Source organism: Schistocerca piceifrons, unplaced genomic scaffold (genome assembly GCF_021461385.2).
Source record: "Schistocerca piceifrons isolate TAMUIC-IGC-003096 unplaced genomic scaffold, iqSchPice1.1 HiC_scaffold_901, whole genome shotgun sequence".
Classification (NCBI taxonomy): domain Eukaryota; kingdom Metazoa; phylum Arthropoda; class Insecta; order Orthoptera; family Acrididae; genus Schistocerca; species Schistocerca piceifrons.
The window spans coordinates 817,586-843,769 of NW_025729170.1; the positions used below are offsets into that span (position 1 = coordinate 817,586).

The 26,184-nt window shown below is 42.9% G+C and overlaps 1 protein-coding gene across 1 annotated transcript in view; it reads right to left on the bottom strand.

The window, feature by feature from the left end:
- Nucleotides 1-26,184, bottom strand: part of LOC124771266 (heat shock 70 kDa protein 14-like) — a 270,928-nt gene that overhangs the window by 34,953 nt on the left and 209,791 nt on the right. The gene's annotated exons all lie outside the window — the stretch shown is intronic.

Consider the following 26,184-nt stretch of genomic DNA (forward strand, 5'->3'; position numbering starts at 1 on the left):
AGGCGATGAGCGAAAATATGTGCTGAAAAAGTCAACATGGAATGTTCTGCTGACTAGGCAGTTGGATTAACAACTGCACCACGCGCACACAGTGTTTATCACGACGACACAGACTATCTTGGCTCACCTTCTGGCCAAACAACACTCCCACTCAGTGTCACCTATATGCAGTCCCTGTCCATGTTCTCCATGCTCGCTATTTTGAGATTCCTGCAGAAGGTTGTGCGTAACTGTGCATCTGCACTGAAGGTGGTGGATACGAATCAGTTATATGAACGCATGGCGACTGTTCTTTCAGAAATGACCAAAATGACAGACACTAAGTGGAATCCGCAGCTGTAACAAATATTATGTAAACTGAAGGTGGAGGGGGTAGAAGGAAAGAAAAGAAAAGGAACTATTGATGTCAGCTGAATTGGGACTTAATGTTGATTCAGTGGTAATGAGCGAAAGTGTGTGCCAGACTCGGTTTCAACAAGGGATCTCCTGCTTATTAGGCAGTTGTGGTAACAACTGGGCCACCTTCTTTTTTTGTTTTCTTTTTTGCCCCTGGACAAGAAAGGGAAAACTACAAAAATATCTACTTGCCATCGCCACTTGTCCCTAACAAAAAAAAATGCACCTCTTCAGGCGTTGGCGCCTATCTAGGCCTATCCCAAAACAACTAACCTATTACTACAAGGGTGTAGGAAAAGAAAAAAGTAAGGGGGAAGAACATAGAGAGTAGCGATGAAAATGAAAGTAGTTGTGTATGGGCTTGTTTTAGTTCGTTTATTTTATTGCATTTTTATGTTATTTTTTGTTGTCTTTATGCTTAGATACAGGGTGGTCCATTGATAATGTCCGGGCCAAATATCTCACGAAATAAGCGTCAAACGAAAAAACTTCAATGAACGAAACTCGTCTAGCTTGAAGGGGAAAACCAGATGGCGCTATGGTTGGCCCACTGCCCTAGGTCAAACGGACATCAACTGGTTTTTTTAAAAATAGGAACCCCCATTTTAATTACTTATTCGTGTAGTACATAAAGAATTATGAATGTTTTAGTTGGACCATTTTTTTCGCTTTGTGATAGATGGCACTGTAGTAGTCACAAACGTATAAGTACGTGGTATCATATAACATTCCGCCAGTGTGGACAGTATTTGCTTCGTGATACATTACTCGCGTTGAAAAGGGCCGTTTACCAATTGCAGAAAAGGTCTATATCGTGTTAATGTATGGCTATTGTGATCAAAATGCCCAACGGGCGTGTGCTATGTATACTGCTCGGTATCCTAGACGACTTCATCCAAGTGTCCGGACCGTTCGCCAGATAGTTACGTTATTTAAGGATACAGGAAGTGTTCAGCCACATGTGAAACGTCAATCACGACCTGCAATAAATGATGATGCCCAAGTAGGTGTTTTAGCTGCTGTTGTGGCTAATCCGCGCCGGCCAGAGTGGCCGAGCGGTTCTGGGCGCTACAGTCTGGAGCCGCGCAACCGCTACGGTCGCAGGTTCGAATCCTGCTTCAGGCATGGATGTGTGTGGTGTCCTTAGGTTAGTTAGGTTTAAGTAGTTCTACGTTCTAGGGGACTGATGACCTCAGAAGTTAAGTCCCATAGTGCTCAGAGCCATTTTGCTAATCCGCACATCAGTAGCAGACAAATTGCGCGAGAATCGGGAATCTCAAAAACGTCGGTGTTGAGAATGCTGCATCAACATCGATTGCACACGTACCATATTTCTATGCGCCAGGAATTGCATGGTGACGACTTTGAACGTCGTGTACGGTTCTGCCACTGGGCAGAAGAGAAATTACGGGACAATGACAGATATTTGCACGCTTTCTATTTGGCGACGAAGCGTCATTCACCAACAGCGGTAACGTAAATCGGCATAATATACACTATTGGGCAACGGAAAATCCACAATGGCGGCGACAAGTGGAACATCAGTGACCCTGGCGGGTTAATGTATGGTGCGGCATTATGGGAGGAAGGATAATTGGCCCCTATTTTATCGATGACAATCTAAATGGTGCAATGTATGCTGATTTCCTACATAATGTTCTACCGATGTTACTAGAAGATGTTTCACTGCATGACAGAATGACGATGTACTTCCAACATAATGGATGTCCGGCACATAGCTCGCGTGCGGTTGAAGCGGTATTGAATAGCATGTTTCATGACAGGTGGATTGGTTGTCGAAGCATCATACCATGGCCCGTACGTTCACAGGATCTGACGTCCCCGGATTTCTTTCTGTGGGGAAAGCTGAAGGATATTTGCTACCGTGATCCACCGACAACGCCTGACATCATGCGTCAGCGCATTGTCAATGCGTGTGTGAAATTACGGAAGGCGAACTACTCGCTGTTGAGAGGAATGTCGTTACACGCATTGCCAAATGCATTGAGGTTGATCGACTTCATTTTGAGCATTTATTGCATTAATGTGGTATTTACAGGTAATCACGCTGTAACAGCATGCATTCTCAGAAATGATAAGTTCACAAAGGTACATGTATCACATTGGAAGAACCGAAATAAAATGTTCAAACGTACCTACGTTCTGTATTTTAATTTAAAAAACCTACCTGTTCTCAAATGTTCGTCTAAAATTGTGAGCCATATGTTTGTGACTATTACAGCACCATCTATCACAAAGCGAAAAAAGTGGTTCAACTAAAACATTCATATTTCTTTACATATTACACGAATATGCAATAAAAAATGGGGGTTCCTATTTAAACAAACGCAGTTGATATCCGTTTGACCTATGGCAGCGCCATCTAGCGGGCCAACCATAGTGCCATCTGGTTTCCCCCTTCAAGCAAGACAAGCTTCGTTCTTTGCAGTTTTTTCGTTTGACGCTTATTTCGTGAGATATTTGGACCGGTCACAATCAATGGAATACCCTGTATATATATTTTTATTTTCTTTTACTTATTAACTTTTTTTTTAATTTTTAAATGTTTTAAATTAAATTAGTCTATGTACCAGAATTCCAGGAGTCACTAACGCCTTCTGATTGGCGGAACGTCCAAATGTGTCTTCTCGAAAATTTAATGGAGATTCTGTTTGTAGTGGCTTCAGAACATCATTTCGGGAAAAAGGTATCAGCATCTCATGGCTTGGGCGTTTCGGCTGGAGGGCGGGTCATGAAAGGCGCTCCGTAGAAAACTGGAAAAGAACATGTTGTATCTGGGGTTGAGAACAAGTGTACAGTGTCGATCGTTAGGGTACGTCCAGTAACCTAGTTCTGAATTCTCGTCAGGGCCACAAATGTAGCGGACCGTATGGCAGCGTATCCAATTCACAGCAATAGCTTTTGGTGCAGGGTAGTGAATCACATCCAGGAATAAAAGCAACAGGAAAATGATCTGAGCAGGTGTCTGTTGGGTAAGGAAAGCTAAGATATGCTGCACGAGCCTCCAGACGTCAGACAATGGACCACATGAGAACTGAGGAGCGTCTGTGTCCTCCACACCACAGTAAACGCAGGTGGGTGTGCAGTGAGGCGGATGTGGTGCAAATGAAACTGGTTGACCTGTTTGCCATTGATGGTGATATGCCAGGTGGACTGGACGCTGATATCAATATAACCAGCGTGTTGCGCTTATCACACACGACGACATGTGATCTGGGGAAACGTGTTCAATGAAGTTGGGGGATCGACAAAGTTGTAATGTGTCATCTACAGTCTTTGTCCAGAGTATACATAAAGGGGTAAGGAGTGCAGGATGTAACTTAATTCAAGAAAGAAGTGTCGAAAGTGATAAAAGGGGGTTGTAATGTCTTACAACATGACTGGGACTGACATGGAGACTGGCGTGCATTCATGCAAAAACAGTCCGATCAGGTTCGTCAGGCAGCGACGCCAGACTTTCAGTCGGGAGTTAACAAAAAGTGCCATAACTCTGTCTGGCACATGGAATACGCCCACTCCACCATCCTCCTGTGGGAGGGCAAGGATGAATACTGAACTTTAAATAACATCCCGGTACAGACAAAGGATTCCATCGTCATCAACTTATGACGTGTGAGGGTAATCGGGACCAGAAACTTGTGCCACATAGGGGATGTGTGAGGCGTGGTAAACATTTACTTACTGCCCATGCTGTACAATGTCGAAGGATGTAAACCAGTGGTCCACACGGTTAACTCTGATCATTTGGAGGAGACGTCTACTACTGGTTGCCGCTGAACACCTGGACAAAGTGTTTATCACAGTGTTTATTGCAGTTGCATGACTATCTCCCAGTATCTCATAGCCAAGCTACTCACCCATCTAGTACCACCTATCCACAGTCCCCATCATATCCTCCATGCTCATTATCTCGAGATTGCTGCAGAAGCTTGAACATAATTGTGCATCTGCTCTGACTGTGGTGAATTGGTTGCCCATCAAGGTGAATAAATTATACAGATGTCAAAAGAACAGACACCATACATTCATTTAACTTATTTACCTCAATAGAGAATGAATCCACATCTTCAGTGTGGATGCACAATTACATTTGTCCTGCAGAAATCTCAAAGTAGAGATGGAGAGTGTGGAGGACACGAACAGTGACTGCTGATAGGCTGGTTCTGGTGGGAGTGTGGGTCAGCCATGGTGGAGGGGGAGGGGGGGCAAGATAGTTCGCCCAGTTGCCAGAAACACTGTGTACAGGTGGTGCAGTGGTTAATGCAATTTCCTAGTAAACAGTAGATCCCTGATCGAATCTCTGTGTGACACACGTTTTCACTTGTTGCTGCTGATTCTGCATGAACTCCCGATACAGCTGCCATCAATGGTTCCTTCCCTTTTCTTTCCTTTCCTCTCCATCTACCTTCAGTTTACATAATATGTATCATAGCGGCATATTCCGCATGGTCTGTTCTTTCAGAAATGGGCGGGGGTTTTGGTCAGATGGGAGGCATGGCGAGACAGTCCATGCAATTGTGGTAAACAGTGTGTCTGGTTGGTGCAGTGGTTAATGCAACTACCTCTCCTCTCGTCATCGATAGTTGCTAGTAAAGCTAAAGCAGCCAGTTTAGGCGTCTTCGTTTCGTAAACACTTGTCTATATGTTATTTAGCTCGCGCGCGTCAACTGCAGTCAACAACTGCCGCTGGAGCGCGCTGCCGTCGCATGTGAGCACGCTGGGTCGCGCGTACCGTATGCACGAGTCGCATCGTTTCTGAGCGTTCAGCAGCACGGTGGACTCGGCACACTCAACGCTCAACGTTGGAATGCACGGTCCGTGTGCCGACGGCTTTAGGCGTGTTATGGTGTCCTTCAGGGACATGGCTGCCAAGAAGGGAAAGAACCAATGTGCACTCCGTGTGCATACCGGGTAGAGTGACTCCAGATGTGGAAAGGATATTTCCGGATGACATGAAGAGCACAGGATGCAGCAAACTACAGGTGGTTGCTCACGTCAGTACCAAAGATGCTTGTCATTTTGGATCAGAAGAGATTCTCTCTGGTTTCGAGCGGCTGACAGAAGTGGTAAAGGTTGCCAGTCTTGCTTGAAAGATGAAAGGAGAGCTCACATTTGCAGCATAGTCGACAGGACCGATTGCGGACCTCTGGTACAGAGCCGAGTGGAGGGTCTGAATCAGAGACTCAGGCGGTTCTGCGACCATGTAGGCTGCAGATTCCTCGACTTGCGCCAAAGGGTGGTTGGGTTTTGTGTTCCACTGAATAGGTCAGGTGTCCACTATACGCAGGAGGTGGCTACAGGGTAGCAGGGGTTGTGTGGAGTGGACTGGGCGGTCTTTTAGGTTAGAGGGTCTCGGGAAGACACAAGAAGGGCTTCAGTCGCAGAGGGTGCACGGTGAACACAGGAAGAACGTAGATACAGGAGCCATAGGTATAACAGTTGTAAATTGTTGTAGCTGTGTTGGGAAAGTACCAGAGCTCCAAGCGCTAATAGAAAGCACTGATGCTCAAATCGTTATAGGCACTGAAAGCGGGAGAAGAAGCTCAGCCGAAATTTTTGCGAAGAACCTAACGGTGTTCCGAAAGGATATGCTAAACACGATTGGCGGTGGCGTGTTTGTTGCCGTTAGAAGTAGATTATCTTGTCGCGAAATTGAAGTAGATAGTTCCTGTGAGTTGGCAACCGGAGTGAAATGATAATTGGATCCTTTTACCGACCTCCCAATTCAGATGATACAGTTGCTGAAAGATTCTAAGAAAACTTGAGTTGGATTTCAACTCGCACCTGACTCATACGGTTATAGTTGGTGGTGGCTTTAATTTACCTTCGATATGTTGGCGAAAATACGTTTTTAATTCCGGAGGTACACATAAAACATCATCGGAAATTGTGCTAGACGCATTCTCTGAAAATTATTTCGAGCAGTTAGTTCCTGAGCCCACACGAATAGTAAACGGTTGTGAAAACACACTTGACCACTTAGCAACAAACAATCCTAAAAACGAGGATCAAAACCGATACTGGGATTAGCGAACACAGGGTTGTCGTAGCGAGATTTAATATTGTAACCCCCAAACCCTCAAAAACAAACGAAAAATATACCTATTCAAAAAAGCAGATAAAAATTCACTTCACGCCTTCCTGAGAGACAATGTCCACTCCTTCCAATTTAATAATGTAAGTGTAGACCAGATGTGGCTTGAATTCAAAGAAATAGTATCGGCAGCAGTTGAGAGATTTATACCAAATAAATTAACAAACGACGGAGTTGATCCTAATTAGTACACAAAACCGGTCAGAATACTGTTGAAGAAACAACGAAACAAACATGTCAAATTTAAACAGACGCAAAGTCCTCAATATTGGCGATCTTTTACAGAAGCTCGAAATTTAGCGCGGACTTCAATGCGAGATGCTTATAACATTTTCCACAACGAAACTTTGTCTCGAAACCTGGCAGAAAATCCAAAGGGATTCTGCTCGTATGTGAAGTATGTTAGGGGCAAGAAACAATCAAAGCCTTCTCTGAGCAATAGCCATGGAGATACTATCGAAGACAGTGCTGCCAAAGCAGGGTTACTAAACACAGCCTTCCTAAATGCCTTCACAAAACCTTCCAAAATGCCTTCACAAAAGAAGGCGAAGTAAATATTCCAGAATTCGAATCAAGAACAGCTGCCAACATGAGTAACGTAGAAGTAAATATCCTCGGAATAGTGAAGCAACTTTAATCACTTAATAAAGGCAAGTCTTCTGGTCCAGACTGTATACCAGTTAGGTTCCTTTCAGAGTATGCATTAGCTCCATACTCAACAAGCATTCACAACCGGTCGCTTGACGAAAGATCAGCACCCAAGACTGGAAAGTTGCACAGGTCACACTAACATGCAAGAAAGGTAATAGGAGTAATCCACATAATTACTGGCCCATATCATCACCGTCGATATGCAGCAGGATTTGGAACATATATTGTGTTCGAACATTATGAATACTTCGAAGAAAACGGTCTATTGACACACAGTCAACATGGGTATAGAAAACAGCGTTCTTGTGAAGTACAACTAGCTCTTTATTCGCATGAATTGTTGTGTGCTATTGACAAGGGATTTCAGATCGATTCCGTATTTCTGAATTTCCGGAAGGCTTTTGACACTGTACCACACAAGCAGCTTGTAGTGAAATTGCGTTCTTATGGAATATCGTCTCAGTTATGAGATTGGATTTGTGACTTCCTGTCAGAAAGGTCACAGTTCGTAGTAACTGACGAAAAGTCATCGAGTAAAACAGAAGTGATTTCTGGTGTTGAACAAGGTTGTTTTATAGGCCCTTTGCTGTTACTTATCTATATAAACGGTTTGGGAGACAATCTGAGCAGCCGTCTTCGGTTGTTTGTAGATGACGCTGTCGTTTATCGACTAATAAAGTCATCAGAAGATCAAAACAAATTGCGAAACGATTTAGAAAAGATATCTGAATGGTGCGAAAATTGGCAGTTGACCCTAAATAACGAAAAGTGTGAGGTCATCCACATTAGTGCTAAAAGGAATTCGTTAAACTTCGGTTACACGATAAATCAGCCAAATCTAAAGGCCGTACATTCAACTAAATACCAAGGCATTACAATTACGAACAACTTCAATTGGAAGGAACACATAGAAAATGTGTGGGGTAGGCTAACCAAAGACTGAGTTTTATTGGCAGGACACTTATAAAATGTAACAGATCTACTAAGGAGACTGCCTACACTACGCTTGTCGCTCCTCTTTTAGAATACTGCTGCACGGTGTGGGATCCTTACCAGATAGGACTGACGGAGTACATCGAAAAAGTTCAAAGAGGGCAGCACGTTTTGTATTATCAAGAAATATGGGAGAGAGCGTGACTGAAATGATACAGGATTTGGGCTGGACACCATTAAAAGAAAGGCGTTTTTCGTTGCGACGGGATCTTCTCACGAAATTCCAATCACCAACTTTCTCCTCCGAACGCGAAAATATTTTGTTGACACCGACCTACATAGAGAGAAACGATCACCACGGTAAAATAAGGGAAATCAGAGCCCGTACGGAAAGATATAGGTGTTCGTTCTTTCCACGCACTATACGACGTTGGAATACTAGAGAATTGTATAGGTGGTTCGATGAACCCCCTGCCAGGCACTTAAATGTGATTTGCAAAGTCTCCATGTAGATGTAGATGTAGATGTAGATGTAGATGACGAGGTGTGCGTCCAGCGACGGAAGGGCGAGGGTGACAATTTGTGTGAGGTCAGATTTAAACTTTTCGAAGGCCGTTTTCATTTCAGGCGTCCACGTCATGCTCGTTTGCCGGGATGCCTGTAAAAATTAATGACTCCGAGGAAACTTTGTAGGTGTTGATGGTCCAAGGGATGAGGGAGGAGGCGAATTTGTTTCTTTTCTCCAGCGTGGGGCATATCCCCAAAGTGTCAACCAAATGTCCAACGAAGTTGACACAGTTACTGTAGTTGTCATATGTTGTTATTAATTGTGCCACTAACTTGCCCAACATGGTGCGTAAATGAATCTCATGTTCATCAGGAAACTGCGAGAAAATTATCACGTCAACTAGGTAAGCATAACAGATATTAAATAGCAGGCTGTCAGTAAACCTCTGCCAGGTCCGAGCCGCTTTTTTTAACCTGTAAGTCATAAATAAAAAATAAAAACGACCGAATGACGTGATTATTGTAATTTTTGGTATATCCTCATCAGCCATAGGTATCCGAAAATAGATCCTTTTGGATTCAGTAACACTGACTATGGTAGTACCAGCAAGTTCGGGCGGCCGGAGTGGCCGTACGGTTCTAGGCACTAAACTCAGGAACCGCGCGACCGCTACGGTCGCAGGTTTGAATCCTGCCTCGGTCATGGATGTGTGTGATGTACTTAGGTTAGTTAGGTTTAATTAGTTCTAAGTTCTAGGCGACGTGTGACCTCAGAGGTTAAGTCGCATAGTGCTCAGAGCCATTTGAACCATTTTTTGAACCAGCAAGTTCATGTGCGAAGTCTTGTAAGTTCAGTACAGGGCAGCTGTCTATTACAATCATGGCGTTGAAGTACAGATAATCGCCAAACAGTCGCCAAGTACGAGGGTCGGCACTTTAATAATGGCAATTATTTATTTACAGCTCGCGCAAAATAGATACGTGTTTCAAAGTTTTACTGACCTTCAGAGTAGTCACCAGAATTGTGTATAACCCATTGCCAGCGATGTGGAAGTCGTAGGAGACTCTTAGCCGTGCCAGTTGTGTTAACTGCTCGAGCGACACAGTCTACTGCCCGACGAATTTGTCGCAGTTCTGAAGTGAATGCTATGAAGTGTTTCCTCCAGTTTAGAAATCGAATTGAACTTACGAGGGCTTAAGTCAGGGGCATGCAGTAGGTGGCACAGCACTTAGCAGCCCCATCAGTCAAACAAATCAGTAACAGCTTGCACTGTACGTGCTTGAGCATTGTCCTGCAAAATGATGGTCACGTCCTGCAGAAAGTGTCATCACTTCTGTCTCTAAGCTGGTCGTAGGTTGTATTCCAAAAACGAACAGCGAGCTTGATAGGAGAAGCCCAGGCATTTTGGATGGCTCTGCACAATACCAGCATGCAAGAGTTTGTCCATGGTGGCTTTTGCCGCTTTCAGTTTGTTGGGAGGTAGGAAACGAAGATGATGGCAGACTAGCAGGCTGGGGTTGTTGTTGATGCAGTGAACTATCCTGTCAGAGATGGTACAAATAGTCTGTGGCCAGATGGTCCGGCATGACGTGGGATCTGAGGACATAGTGATAGGTGTTATTGTAACACCATCATCAACAGACAACCTGGTCGCAGAGGCACTGTCAGTAACACTGGGTGTGGTTGGGGGAGAACATTTAGGTAATGGAACTTGAATGAACTGTTTTGAGGCCGACGCAATGTCTTCATCATCAGGAAATGGGTGTAGATGTGGCAGAACAGTGAGTTGTTGTGCTGTATGAAGCTCACTAAATGTCTTGACGATGCATAAATGGAGAATGTCATTGGCTGCTCGCATATCTCAGTTGGAACACCACAATTCAGAGTGCATGACAGATGTCATGTGGAGCTCACCAGTAAGCATTTGGCATTTCAAGATAACATCGAGGGGCGTCTCTGACTGCGAAGTAGGATATGATGGCATATAATTCGCAGGAAGCGAGTCACTGGACTTGCTGCTGATCAGCTTTTGGCCATCGTGGTGCAGGAGTAAGATGGGTTCCACCATTTCAGCCACCAAGAACTTCCAGGGCATAGGTGATGGAGGTGGTGCCAACCACCAGTATCCCAGTCATTAGCTGTGCAAAGTTGCATGGGTGAAGGTGAAAATGTAGCAAGAGTGAGAGATTGCGTAATCAGCTGACAATAGCTCTGTTGATTAGAAGGAAAGAATTTAGTTGTGCATCTTAAACAAAGAGGCGAGAGCCATCTGGTAGTAGATGAGACCAGCAGATGGTGTTAAAAGTGATTATTTGTGGAGACCTGAAGTGGACGAGTGACCTGATGCACTGGTACCAGGCCGTGAGAGCAGTTTGGGTATGAACAAGGCTGTATGCAACGTAGTGTGTCAGAGCTAAAGTGAGGGTGGAACCAGCAGAGGCAGAGCATGCTAGCAGGTGTAGTGCCCAGCCGATCCGCACTGTTTTTACTGGCAGGTAAGGATCAGCGACCGGGTGGAGGCGCACCAGTGATAGTCTGCACTGTAGGCATTTTTTTATGTTTGGCACCCAGAAAACCTCATGGAGCAGTAGTGAATGTAAGGTTCAGCGAGTCCAGTAGACGTTGGGTGGCTGGCTTCTGCGTGGTAGGAAGTGCACAGTGGTGACCAAGATCACAGGCAGTGTGTTGGCTAGGCTCAGCTGGGTTCTTTTGTTGCCGAAATTTAGGTGGGGATGCTGTCAGCTGTAGCGCATTTACAATGAGAATTAATGAAGAGGCAGTTCTGTGCAAACGCTAACATTCTGTCAGCCATGCATAGTTTGAAATATGGTGAAGCATCCTTGTACATGAGCATCGCTGATTGAATGCTCTCCAGCAGTTTTAATAGTCACAAATTCCACAGGGCATAATCCAGGGTAGGCTCATATCAGTTTACAGGTGAAGCTTGTGCCACAGTGTGAAAGGCCTTCTGCGATAGAGTGAGGTTCAGTTATCACTAGATGAGGTTGTTCCTCTGCTGAGTGGGATAGGCGTTGAAACAGTAGGGCCTTGAGACGCTTGTATTTGTTTGTTTGTGTGTGGACATCAAGCAGAAAGTCACTAATGGGATCGGCGTTATCACTGAGGTGCTTAAGAAGTACTGCAAATTTGTCATTGTCCTCAGTGATGCCTGTGGACTGCATTATGCACTCAGTAAGAGTGAACCACAGCATAGACGAGTCCATGTTCAACAGATGGAGTCTTGCTGAGGATATGCAGAATGATAAGGGTCATGGTTATGTGAGGCTGGCAGCAACATGACGTAAGCACTGCCTGACACGGTAGATGCAGCATGAGCAGAGGTGTCATGGAGTAGCGCATCATAAAGTGGCAAAGAGATACACAGCACTGTAGGCACAGTAGGCATGGAAGCATTGGGAAGCAGCGCATCATAACATGGGAAAGAGAAATGTGACACAATATGCGTGGCAGGTATGGAAGCATTCGGACGGATTGTGTCATGAGGAGATAAATGAATATGCGTTGCAATAGACATGAGCCAAGTGTGGAGGTGGGCGTGACCGGCAGGTGCACGGGAGCTGCTGGATGCTGTGAGTACATGGTATCCTCATGAGGTAATGAATCTATTGAGGCAGTTTGTTGAATCTGGACGTTACACATGCATAGAGTAGTTGCAGTGTGTGAGCATCACGTGTAGCGCTAGTGGATACATGTGAACGTGGGTGAGGGGTGTAGATGTGATGTTACTCAGGTGACGTGGCAGCAATTGCGATGCAGATGATATGGGCGAATGCTGCATGAAAACATAGTATGTGTCGGGTAGTTTGCTTTTATGTCCAGGAAGATCACTTGAACCCATATTATTTTGTCCATGAGGCAGTAAATTGTTGTAAATTGGTTTGGACTTAAAGAGTGTATATGGGGATAAGTGTCATTATTTCCCACATGGGAGCTCAAGTACTATTTGTACTAAGAAATGGTACAGCAGGAAGCCATTGTTCAGCTGGAATCACATTCATTGTCATAGCCGAATTTCTAGGCAAATAGTAACCTGGCATCATTACAGTGCTGTCCCTGATAAGGCACACAGGGAAATCAAAATATTTAATTGGCCAGTTTGGTGTGAAGTGACGTGAGTTTGGCGTGGTAGATGTGGAAACAATGGAAGCATTGTCATCGGTTCACTACACACTGCTGAATTGGATACTTTGCCCAGGATTTGGCGAAATTGTACCATACTGAAGCACGGAAAGTTCATGGAATTCACAGGCTTGACAATGAGGCGTGATTGATGTCCCTCAGAGTAGGAAATGGTTGAGCTGAAGGGAGCTGCTGCATTGTAGGACAACAGAATGGTGTGGGGAATTTTATATTTTACATGCAGCGTAGCCACGTCATATACTACAACACTGGGTCCATATGCTTTGCCTTATTTGTCGCACAAAAATTGCATTAAAAGACGAACATTTAGCCTCAGGCTGCGATCACAGTGGCGCCGATATCGGTGGATTCCGCTGGCTACCGACATCGGACGAATATGTCTGATCTTTTAAAATCAGCCGGCGGGGGTGGCCGTGCGGTTCTAGGCGCTACAGTCTGGAACCGCGTTACCGCTACGGTCGCAGGCTCGAATCCTGCCTCGGGCATGGATGTGTGTGATGTCCTTAGGTTAGTTAGGTTTAAGTAGTTTTAAGTTCTAGGGGACTGATGACCTCAGAAGTTAAGTCCCATAGTGCTCAGAGCCATTTTTAAAATCAGTACGCTACTATGTGCACAATCACAATGTAGCTGATCGAACGTACAGACTTAGGACGAAAACCGATGAAATACAAATCAAAAAAATGGTTCAAATGGCTATGAGCACTATGGGACTTAACTTCTGAGGTCATCAGCCCCCTTGAACGTAGAACTACTTAAACCTAACTAACGTAAGGACATCACACACATCCATGCCCGAGGCAGGATGCGAACCTGCGACCGTAGCGTCGCGCGGTTTCAGACTGTAGCGCCTAGAACCGCTCGGCCACTCCGGCCGGCCTAAATTCAAATCAGTTCGTTTTCGTAAGTAATACTGGCTGACGTAACACGAAATATAGACTGTGAAAACTGACAATTTCATTCAAAGAAGGAGATTGTGTTATCCTGAGGATGACATATATAATCTGGATATAATTCAGAATATATGGACTGAAATCGCAGGTTTATTGCGAATCACAAGCAGGCAAAATTTGTGTTGGAAATTTAACCTCAAAAATAATTTGTTCACTTGAAAGGGATGGTGTCTTAAAGTCGCTGCAGTGGGTTGTAATAGGTGTACATTAATTGCCTAGAAATTATTACTTCAGCTTAGTGGTGTTTTTGTGCCAGTAGGATGGTGATTCTCTTACATGAAGTGGTTTGCAAATGTGGCATATCCTTTTCCACTTTTCAGTGGTTTAGGTGTTCAGAGTATCTTATTCGAAGTTTTATGTTTGTCTTTCACGAGTATTCTGAATGACAGCCGCTGAAGCTTAATTAACGTATGTCTGCACAACTTAAAATAAATTCAGCATAACAGGGTGTTTTAATTATGCTTTTCAAGGCTACTACGAATCATCTGGAGTAAGTAACAGAAAATTTCTCATTCATGTAATATGTTTGTAAAACGTGTCTGTTAATTCCAGAAACTAAGGGCAGAGGATACAGTACTCGCCACGTTCTTTTCAAGACAGATATATAGCTCATGCACATGCATTCGGCATCTTTTTAATAGCAAAAGCCGCATTGTAGCACTCGTCTCCAAGCACACAGAGACGTTGTGTTATTCATCTCATCCTTGAAGGTTAAAATCAAACCTCTCCTTGGCCCCATCAAACACTGAAGAGGGAGATCGGACGCGCTGTGGCCAAGCTGTCGGCCGATGTTATCGGGCGACCTCTGGCCGTGGCATCTGACGACCGTTGTCGCTGCCACTGTGAATGTAACCTTAGGCTCAGGTATATCGGCGATTGTTAACGCAACTTTCGAGTGATAAATAATGCAAGAAATACGGACCCAGCGCTGTGGTATATGACGTGATTACATGGTACGGATATTAATGCACATTGTAGATTAGATGAGTACTTGTTCCATAGATCATGAATACGACACTTCGTAATGATGTGGAACGTGTCAGGTTAATAAAAGGTATCTATACAAGATATTACATTACACAAAATATTACATGACACTTAATATTTTTAATTTTTTTTTTTGGGGGGGGGGAGGGGGAATTACCCACTGACTATAACCATAAATTCATCTAATGAGTATAAGGAGTTGCCATTAAGAAATTCTTTTAATTTCCTTTTAATTGCTATATGGCTATCTGTCAGACTTATGATGCAATGGTAAGTGACCAAAGACTTTTGTGGCAGCATAATTTACCTCCTTCTGAGCCAAAGTTAGATTTAACCTTGAGTAGTGAAGATCATCCTTTGTCCTAGTGTTGTAGCCATGTACACTGCTATTACTTTTGAATTCGTTCGGACTGTTAATAACAAATTTCGTAAGTGAATATATATATATATATATATATATATATATATATATATATATATTGTGAGGCTACAGTAAGGATCTCTAGCTCTTTAAATAATTGTCTGCAGGATGATCTTGGATGCGCTCCAGCAATTATTCTGATTACACGCTTTTGTGCAATGAACACTCTTTTACCCCAGAATATGACGCCATACGAAAGCAGAGAATGAAAATAGGAGTGGTAAGCTAATTTACCCCCCATGAACCATAGACCTTGCCGTTGGTGGAGAGGCTTGCGTGCCTCAGCGATACAGATGGCCGTACCGTAGGTGCAACCTCAACGGAGGGGTATTTGTTGAGAGGCCAGACAAACGTGTGGTTCTTGAAGAGGGGCAGCAGCCTTTTCAGTAGTTGCAGGGGCAACAGTCTGGATGATTGACTAATCTGGCCTTGTAACACTAACCAAAACGGCCTTGCTGTGATGGTACTGAGAACGGCTGAAAGCAAGGGGAAACTACGGCCGTAATTTTTCCCGAGGGCATGCAGCTTTGCTGTATGGTTAAATGATGATGGCGTACTCTTGGATAAAATATTCCGGAGGTAAAATAGTCCCCCATTCGGATCTCTGGGCGGGGACTACTCAAGAGGACGTCATTATCAGGAAAAAGAAAACTGACGTTCTACGGATCGGAGCGTGGAATGTCAGATCCCTTAATCGGGCAGGTAGGTTAGAAAATTTAAAAAGGGAAATGGATAGGTTAAAGTTAGACATAGTGGGAATTAGTGAAGTTCGGTGGCAGGACGAACAAGACTTTTGGTCAGGTGAATACAGGGTGATAAATACAAAATCAAATAGGGGTAAATCAGGAGTAGCTTTAATAATGAATAAAAAAAATTGGAGTGCAGGTAAGCTACTATAAACAGCATAGTGATCGCATTATTGTGGCCAAGATAGACAAGAAGCCCACGTCTACTACAGTAGTACAAGTTTACATGCCAACTAGCTCTGCAGATCATGAAGAAATTGATGAAATGTATGATGAGATAAAAGAAATTATTCAGGTAGTGAACGGAAACGAAAATTTAATAGTCATGGGTGACTGGAATTCGAGAGTAGGAAAAGGAAGAGAAGGAAACGTAGTAGGTGAATATGGATTGGGGCCAAGAAATGAAAGAGGAAGCCGCCTCGTAGAGTTTTACACAGAGCATAACTTAATCACAGCTAACACTTGGTTCAAGAATCATGAAAGAAGGTTGTATACATGGAAGAATCCTGGAGATACTAGAAGGTATCAGATAGATTATATAATGGTAAGACAGAGATTTAGGAACCAGGTTTTAAATTGTAAGACATCTCAGGGGCAGATGTGGACTCTGACCACAATCTATTGGTTATGAACTGTAGATTAAAACTGAAGAAACTGCAAAAAGGTGGGAATTTAAGGAGATAGGACCTGGATAAACTGAAAGAACCAGAGGTTGTAGAAAGTTTCAGGGAGAGCATAGGGGAACAATTGACAGAAATGGGGGAAAGAAGTACAGTAGAAGAAGAATGGGTAGCTCTGAGGGATGAAGTAGTGAAGGCAGCAAAGGATCAAGTAGGTAAAAAGACGAGGGCTAGTAGAAATCCTTGGGTAACAGAAGAAATATTGAATTTAATTGATGAAAGGAGAAAATATAAAAATGCAGTAAATGAAGCAGGCAAAAAGGAATACAAACGTCTCAAAAATGAGATCGACAGGAAGTGCAAAATGGCTAAGCAGTGGTGGCTAGAGGACAAATGTAAGGATATAGAGGCTTATCTCACGAGGGGTAAGATAGATACTGCCTACAGGAAAATTAAAGAGACCTTAGGAGAAAAGAGAACCACTTGTATGAATATCAACAGCTCAGATCGAAACACAGTTATAAGCAAAGAAGGGAAAGCAGAAAGGTGGAAGGAGTATATAGAGGGTCTATACAAGGGCGATGTACTTGAGGACAATATTATGGAAATGGAAGAGGATGAAAATGAAGATGAAATGGGAGATACGATACTGCGTGAAGAGTTTCACACAGCACTGAAAGACCTGAGTCGAAACAAGGCCCCGGGAGTAGACAACATTCCATTAGAACTACTGACGGCCTTGGGAGAGCCAGTCCTGACAAAACTCTACCATCTGGTGAGCAAGATGCATGAGACAGGCGAAATACCCTCAGACTTCAAGAAGAATATAATAATTCCAATCCCAAAGATAGCAGGTGTTGACAGATGTGAAAATTACCGAGCAATCAGTTTAATAAGTCACAGCTGCAAAATACTAACACGAATTCTTTACAGACGAATGGAAAAACTGGTAGAAGCCGACCTCGGGGAAGATCAGTTTGGATTCTGTAGAAATATTGGAACACGTGAGGCAATACTGACCTTACGACTTATCTTAGAAGAAAGATTAAGGAAAGGCAAACCTACATTTCTAGCATTCGTAGACTTAGAGAAAGCTTTTGATAATGTTGACTGGAATACTCTCTTTCAAATTCTAAAGGTGGCAGGGGTAAAATACAGGGAGTGAAAGGCTGTTTACAATTTGTACAGAAAGCAGATGGCAGTTGTAAGAGTCGAGGGGCATGAAAGGGAAGCAGTGGTTGGGAAGGGAGTGAGACAGGGTTTTAGCCTCTCCCCAATGTTACTCAATCTGTGTATTGAGCAAGCAGTAAAGGAAACAAAAGAAAAATTCGGGGTAGGTATTAAAATCCATGGAGAAGAAATAAAAACTTTGAGGTTTGCCGATGACATTGTAATTCTATCAGAGACAGCAAAGGACTTGCAAGAGCAGTTGAACGGAATGGACAGTCTCTTGAAAGGAGGATATAAGATGAACATCAACAAAACCAAACGAGGGTAATGGAATGTAGTCGAATTAAGTCGGGTGATGCTGAGGGAATTAGATTAGGAAATGAGACACTTAAAATAGTAAAGGAGTTTTGCTATTTGGGGAGCAAAATAACTGATGATGGTCGAAGTAGAGAGGATATAAAATGTAGACTGGCAACGGCAAGGAAAGCGTTTCTGAAGAAGAGGAATTTGTTAACATAGAGTATAGATTTAAGTGTCAGGAAGACGTTTCTGAAAGTACTTGTATGGAGTGTAGCCATGTGTGGAAGTGAAACATGGACGATAAATAGTTTGGACAAGAAGAGAATAGAAGCTTTCGAAATGTGGTGCTACAGAAGAATGCTGAAGATTAGATGGGTAGATCACATAACTAATGATGAAGTATTGAATAGAGTTGGGGAGAAGAGGAGTTTGTGGCACAACTTGACAAAAAGAAGGGAACAGTTAGTAGGACATGTTCTGAGGCATCAAGGGATCACACATTTAGCATTGGAGGTCAGCGTGGAGGGTAAAAATCGTAGAGGGAGACCAAGAGATGAATACACTAAGCAGATACAGAAGGATGTAGGTTGCAGTAAGTACTGGGAGATGAAGAAGCTTGCACAGGATAGGGTAGCATGGCGAGCTGCATCAAACCAGTCTCAGGACTGAAGACCACAACAACAACAACAAGCTAATTTACTGAGATGTATATCGCAAAAATTTGCAATGACCCTAATAGCATAAGTAGCTGAACTCAAACGTTTCAGCAGACCTTTTTCCGGTTCAACCCCTCATCAATGCATACAGCTAGAAATTTTGAATATTCTACCTTAGCTACCGATTTCTGATCGAAGTCTATATTTATTACTGGTGTCTTTCCATTTACTGTATGGAACTGTATATACTGTGTTTTGTCAAAGTTTAATGGAGCCAATTTGCAGAGAACCACTTAATGATTTTCTGAAAAACATCGTTTACAATTTCACCAGTTAATTCTTGTCTGTTGGGTGTGATAGCTATATTGTATCATCGGCAAAAAGTACCAGCTTTGCATCTTCGTGAATATAGAATGGCAAGTCATTAATATATATTAAGAACAGCAGAGGACCCAAGACCGAACCTTGAGGCACCCCATTCTTGACTGTTCCCCAGTTTGAGAAATCACCTATTTTTTGCATATTATGTGAACTGCTTATTTGAACTTTCTTCACTCTTCCAGTTAGGTATGATTTAAACGATTTGAGCGCTGCCCCATTAATACTTGAGCTTATCTAGAAGTATTCCATGATTTACACAATCAAAAGTCTTTGAGAGATCACAAAAAATCCCAGTGGGTGATATCCGGTTACTCAGAGCGTTTAATATAAGGATAGGCGTGTTCCCAAGGTCGTACCGCAGACGGATGGGTCCGGGCCCATTTTCTTACGTCTGAAGACGCAACTTGTAGCGGCTACATGTGCGTTAAATAACACAGTGTTGTGGCCATCGACTACCAGTGGCCACAGTTGTTGAGGGTTGCTTTACCTTCCCATTAGTAAGCGTGGGTAGTCCGATACTCACAATGGAGTTTATTCACAGTCAAGTGCTTATAATGGAGGTTGAAAAGCTGAACTGTTTTATGGTGTTCGCCACACTGATTATAAAAATCGTTATAAGAAACAAGATGCATCGACGAGTGTATGTTAAACGCTTGTCGGAGACCGACAAAGAAATGTGGAAGCAGAAGAAAGAAATGAAATAGGTAAGCATTTGTAGTATTATTTATTTATAGTTCTTAAAATAGTATAGCAATAACACTGAACACATCCTCTTTTTCCCTTAGAGATATTAATGATGGACCTAATGAACTCAGACATTCAGTAAAACTGCTAGGCATTCATCTTGATTTCAAACTGTGCTGGAATACGCACACAGAAAAGCTGTGCAGTAAGTTGGCAAGAGTTCTACACGGTGTTGCAAAAAGGTACGGCCAAACTTTCAGGAAACATTCCTCACACACAAATAAAGAAAAGACATTATGTGGACATGTGTCCGGAAACGCTTGATTTCCATGTTAGAGCTCATTTTAGTTTCGTCAGTATGTTCTTCCACCTACGCTCAATGGAGCACATTACCATGATTTCATACGGGATACTCTACCTGTGCTGCTAGAACATGTGCCTTTACAAGTACGACACAACATGTGGTTCATGCACAATGGAGCTCCTGCACATTTCAGTCGAAGTGTTTGTACGCCTCTCAACAACAGATTCGGTGATCGATGGATTGGTAGAGGCGGACCAATTCCATGGCCTCCACGCTCTCCTGACCTCAACCCTCTTGACTTTCATTTATGGGGGCATTTGAAAGCTCTTGTCTACGCACACCCGGTACCAAATGTAGAGAGTCTTCGTGCTCGTATTGTGGACGGCTGTGATACAATACGCCATTCTGCAAGGCTGCATCAGCGCATCAGGAATTCCATGCGACGGAGGGTGGATGCATGTATCCTCGCTAACGGAGGACATTTTGAACATTTCCTGTAACAAAGTGTTTGAAGTCACGCTGGTACGTTCTGTTGCTCTGTGTTTCCATTCCATGATTAATGTGATTTGAAGAGAAGTAATAAAATGAGCTCTAACATGGAAAGTAAGTGTTTCCGGACACATGTCCACATAACATATTTTCTTTCTTTGTGTGTGAGGAATGTTTCCTGAAAGTTTGGCCGTACCTTTTTGTATCACCCTGTATATCTCCTTAGAAAACTGAAGGATTGTGTCGGTAAGGAGTGCATACTTATGGCATACCATGCCTTTTTCCATACTCATCTGTATTATGGAATACCTCTTTGGGGAAACTCTGCTGGGGCAAAAGATGTTTCCCTCTGGAAGAAGAAAGCCATTAGATGTATTTTTGGTGTGAGCAATTTAACTTCTTGCAGACAGTACTTCATGGAGCACAAAATTCTTTCAGTTCCCAGTCTACACATACTTAAAGCTATTATGCAGGCCAAAGAGAATGCCCACATGTATGAAAGCAGGTCAGATGTGCACTCATATGAAACCAGAAATAGGAACTTATTAGACATTCCTTGGACACGTTTGAGTAAAATCCAGAATAATTTTTTACATGGTGGCAAAACATTTTACAACAATACATCACATGGAACGAGGGAATTGCATGAGAATAGATTTAAAATGGTGGTACAGACATGGTTGAAAGAGAAAACATTCTATAGCATAAGTGAATTCCTACATAATGAAAAAATATGATTCTCTATTATTATAAATGTGAATGTTATCAAAGAAACTGTAATTTATGTCATACAACTATACTGACCTTTTATATAATCATATACCATATGTTAACTTTTGTGTAATCATTTGTACCAGAATCTGTATAACTATGTAACTACTGACCTTATGTATAACCATTTGTATAACCATCTAACGATGCCTATACAACACAACAGTTGTCTACAGGCAACCAAATAAATATGAAATAAATATGAAAATATCACGAACATCGATTGGTCTCATTGTTATTGTGCGATGTTTGGTTCAATTATACTGTGCAATTATTTGCGGGTGGATATCGATCCATCTGCGTGAAACACAAAGATGAATTGCATCCACATCTGGGTTTTCACTGTTATGTTCAGACGTTCCACGATACTCGCCTTCAGGTGGATGAACGTCGAGTAGTGATGTATTCCATACCATTCCATCACAGCCTTGACATATTTATTGAAAAACTCAGCGCCGTGATCTGTTGGAAGGTTGTCTGGGCTTCGATTTGTCCCCGTCTGCAGCACTCCATCAAACACATGCGCGACTTCCTTTCCTGTTTTCGCTGTCACAGGTAATGCCCAGGCATATTTATATTAAGTATCAATGACCATTAAAATATATTTGAATCCGTTATTCACACTTGAATATTCCCTCATGTCGACAAGATCCGCCTGCCACAGGTCGTTTGCTGGTTTGTGCAGTTGTCTAGCTACTTATTCGATGATGCCTGTCTCTCTAAGCTCAGAAATTATTGAAAAAACTTCATTCGAATGAGCTATATTACCAGCGGCAGTTGATGCCATGAGCAGTCGTAGGCTGTCTATTAGCTCAATGGCGTCGTCGTAATATACATACACTGCGGGCGTCGATTGCTCACTCTTTTATGCTGCATGTCAGTATCATCACCACTGCTATTTTTTCACCATCCAAAATAGTTCTTAAAGGGATCTGTATTTCACATTGCTTCGGGTTTTTGTATTCTTATGTAAATCAGTTAAAAGCATTATTTCGCGAAACATTTCCAGATCTAAGGCGAATAATTTACAGTTTTTGTGGGTCTTAGGAAAATAAGGTTCAGCAGACTGGGTGTTCTTTGAAATTGTTTATCGCCGATTTGTATCATTTTTTCATTTAAAGTTATAGGCTGTGTGCCGAACATGTATGGTTTCTCACGACTAATACCGAATGTTTTGTCTATCCTGTGACGGTTAATGGAATCGGCAATAGCGTCATCGTCGTCGTAGCGGAATTTCGCTGAGGGTTCATCGACGGATTCAGTAACTGGTTTAAAGGTTTATCGCAGTGTCAGCTCTTGCTTCAAATGGCCTAACCTCAGCAACCGTAACTTGTCGCGAACGATCTTCCGTGCATCGATGACTTTATGCTTAGTGAACTTCTCGGTGTATACTAATCGGACTTCTGTGCAGCGTGAGGTTGTATATATCCGCTCTTCTTCTTATGCTAGTCACTGTTCTCGGCAACAGCTATTTTCCCTTCAGTTAAGTTGCCTATCTTCTTTTCAATTGCGTTAACCCGTTCGTACACTGTCCCGTTCTCAATGACAGCTATTCCCCCTCCAGTTAAACTGTTTACTTTCTTCTCTCTTCTCGGTTACATTAACCCGATCATTCAGTGTATTGTTCAGCCTCAGAAGAGTTTGACAATACGTCTCTAGTACCTTGCGTACAGCTCCAACCTTATGTTCGAGAGTTTGAATTTTCGCGTCCACGTAAAAGCGAATGTTTTGTCTATGTACACCCTTCCTACCAAACTGAGCTCCCGGCATGCGTGCGAATTTATCCATGGTGATGCGTGTACTGATGTACTAAAGTCTTTGCATGGCTGTATATGTAGCAACTCATGGAAGTTCCGTCTGTACCTACCATCATTCAGTTTTCTTGTTTTATCAGTAAGGAGAAACCCATACTGTGGTTCCAGCAATCTGCGCATATCTTTACAAAATCATTGAATGACATGTCGGTTCCTACATGAGCCTGGTAAATGTGTTTGAAATTCAGATTGTCCTCTTTTAATGCTATAATTATGTTTGCATTATCCCTCACCAGCTGTTTTGGGATTCTGGAATATGTCTTACTCAGATAAGATACATCAACAGCCATATGGCGACAGAAACAGAAATATCGCCTACCTTGATCTTGGTTTCCCACAACAACATCGTCAAATATGAACACTGTATTTGGCTTTACTTTTTCCGGTGGAGGGATATCTCTGCTCTCATTGAATGTCGCGTATGTCACACCCTGCAGAATCTCCTGTAATAGATGGTATTTGGGCTGAAACAGTGTTTTTGAAAATACCCATACATGCTCAAAGCGGACTCCATCTGGATGTGTTAGCAGCAACATGAGAACATGTGTCTTGCCACAGTTGGATGGACCTACAATTACAGCAGAGTCCCGCTAATCCGAACCCTGGTAATCCGAACGTTCGTTTAGTCCGAACATTAAGAATGTTAGTCTAAGTATAGCAAACTGCTGTACATACACACTATTGTAATTTACACAGTATAGTAAATATGTATTAGAAAAATTGGCAAGAAAACATTAGGTTTAAACAATGCATAACAATGAACGGAAAGCTATCAAACTTACTAAAATACAGCGGACACTTTATCCCTACTTTTTAGATGACAAAAACTCATTGTTTTTTGGCGTAATGAAGACAGTTTGTTATATGACACATAGTTGCGCCATCGTCTGTTAAACATCAAATCAGCAGGTGTAGCAGTGGGCTGGTGCTCCAAATAACATAACGCGAGGTCGAGAACTTCTGCTGCGTCACTGTGTGGCACCGGCTCTCCTTTATCACTTTCAGGCTCGTTGTCACTTCCGTCACAGTAGTCCACTACTTCCTGGTCATGAGTCACAACAGCAGCTAAATCAGCGTCAGTAAGGTTGTGCCCCATCCGCTGCCATCTACTCATCTACGTCTCCTTCACTAGCTTCTTCACATCCAGGCATTGTCTGTATCATTTGTAGTACATCTTCCTCTTCATTTTCAACTAGGTTGTCCTGAAATTCGAGAGATGTCCAGTTTTCTCCACGATTTTCTCAGAGTATTTTCTGAAATATTCTGCCATGCCTCAGTGGCCCAATAAACAACATCCTTCATATTGGTCTTTTTAATTTTGTCCAGTAAAGGAGTGCTATCATCTTGGATCAGTACTCTTAAAAATTGTTCTCTGTAAATCAGTTTTAATGCTAGCAGTACGCCCTGGTCCATCGGCTGTAGAAGTGGTGTAACATTCGGCGGCAAAAACTTCGCCACAATTTCTCCATCACATAGTTCCTCAGTGCTGGGGTGAGATGGCACTCGATCAATCAAAATAACTGCACAGGGAGACAAACGATTTTCCTTAGAAAACCGTCGAACAGAGGGAACAAACTGACCGCGAAACCATCCTTTGAACAGCTTACCATCCATCCGTGCTTTTTTCTGGTTGTATATGGCAAGAACTTCATGTGGCAGTTTTTAAAAGCTCGGGGCCTAGCAGATTTGCCGATCAGTATTAAAGGCAGTTTGTGATTACCAGCAGCGTTGCTGCACGCTAATAAAGTCACACGATCTTTGTACATTTTAAAACCAGGAGCATGGTCTTCTGCTTTTGATGCGAGGCTTTTTATTGGAAATGCCCTAAAATTAAGGCCAGTCTCGTCAGCGTTATAAATTTGTTGGGGAGAATACTTTCCTTCCCTTATCATTTTTTCAAACTCACCCAAGTATTCTTTCACTGCATCATGGTCAGAAGAAAGCTTCTCTCCACTAATTGTTAGCTGGCGGATTCAATGACGTTTTTTGAATCCGTCCAGCCAACCCGTACTCGCACTAAAAGACTCATCACCTTTCATTAACTTGTTCAGGTAAACAGCCTTCTCCTCTCAACGGAGTTGTTTCTCTTTCCTGCGTAAACCAAAGGAAAAGAGCTTCATCCACTTTATCGTACTGGGACTGTTTCAAAGTCTGCCGAATGTGGAGTGTTTTTCTCGAAGACGTTGCACAGGACTGTTCAAGCTTCACTCGGTTCTTCTTCCAATCACAAATGGTTGCTTTACCAACACCCAGTTCCGTTGCCAAAATGGTTCAAATGGCTCTGAGCACTATGGGACTCAACATCTGAGGTCATAAGTCCCGTAGAACTTAGAACTACTTAAACCTAACTAACCTAAGGACAACACACACATCCATGCCCGAGGCAGGATTCGAACCTGCGACCGTAGCGGTCGCGTGGTTCCAGACTGAAGCGCCTAGAACCGCTCGGCCACTCCTCCGTTGCCAGTTTAGATACATTATCACCTTTGTCTATCCGCTTCAAAGCATTCAGTTCTTCTTTGAGAGCTAACGTTGTATGTTTCCGTTTACTCATGACGAAAATACGTACACCACTACACCTGAATGAATACAATACAACTGTTACGCGTGCCAGCGATCGATAACTAACATAACCAAGCACTTTGCGAGCCAGCTGCCAGTGCACTGACCTCAGACACTACAAAGGTCTCAACAATGCACAACAACAAGGGCAGGGAGTGAGAGTGAGCCATTGTTCCCACACTTGTTCCCATTTGCTACCATGGTGTACCTATTACCTGCTTGGTATACTTCATTCTAGAAACTCGTCACCATAATTCCGGCTAATCCGAACAAATCGGTAATCCGAACAAGGTCCAGTCCCAATTAGTTCGGATTAGTATTGCACTATGTTGTGGGGAAGGAGTGCGCCATTCTTCTCCATCCGGTCTTCTTGCGCACCGTCACAGCTCCAGTCGCTTACAACTAAGTCTTGATGCTTCACCCACTCTGCCATGATACCTACTACGTCAGGTACTGGCGTGCAATGCATTTTTACAGAAGATAATGAACACTATGCCCTTTCTATGATGCCGACCATTTCAAGTACTGGCGTGCAATGGGGTTTTAATGAGAATTTAGTTAAATG